Source organism: Austrofundulus limnaeus, unplaced genomic scaffold (genome assembly GCF_001266775.1).
Source record: "Austrofundulus limnaeus strain Quisiro unplaced genomic scaffold, Austrofundulus_limnaeus-1.0 Scaffold2215, whole genome shotgun sequence".
Classification (NCBI taxonomy): Eukaryota; Metazoa; Chordata; class Actinopteri; order Cyprinodontiformes; family Rivulidae; genus Austrofundulus; species Austrofundulus limnaeus.
Window position 1 is genome coordinate 41012 of NW_013954617.1, and position 422 is coordinate 41433.

A 422-nucleotide genomic window follows, 5' to 3' on the forward strand; every position below is an offset into this window, starting at 1 on the left:
AACATGAAAAATCCATTTACAGAACATGAAAACAGTTTTAAAATAACTTGAAAAATATACCTTTGTTTTTCCTTTTTAAAAAATATATATATGTGTATATACATATATTTATTTTGAAAAAATCTTTGGTTTGGTTGATGACATAGTACACTTAACATTTATTTGTGCTATTTTTGTTGTTTTTATGAAAAAGGAGGAGTCAGCAAAATTATTTCTTCAGTTTTCAGTTATCTTTCAGACATCACATTATTGTTTTTCTTTGTTTTGGTGTGTGCTCTGTTCATGGGAGACAGGAGCCCCCAGAGGTTAAGACAGGAGGCACGGGCTGGGTTAGGCTGAAGCAGATGCGGCGCCGGGACCTCAGTACACGGTCCATCACAGTCTCAGAGCCCCCAGGGGAGCCCATCAGCCCAGAAGAACAC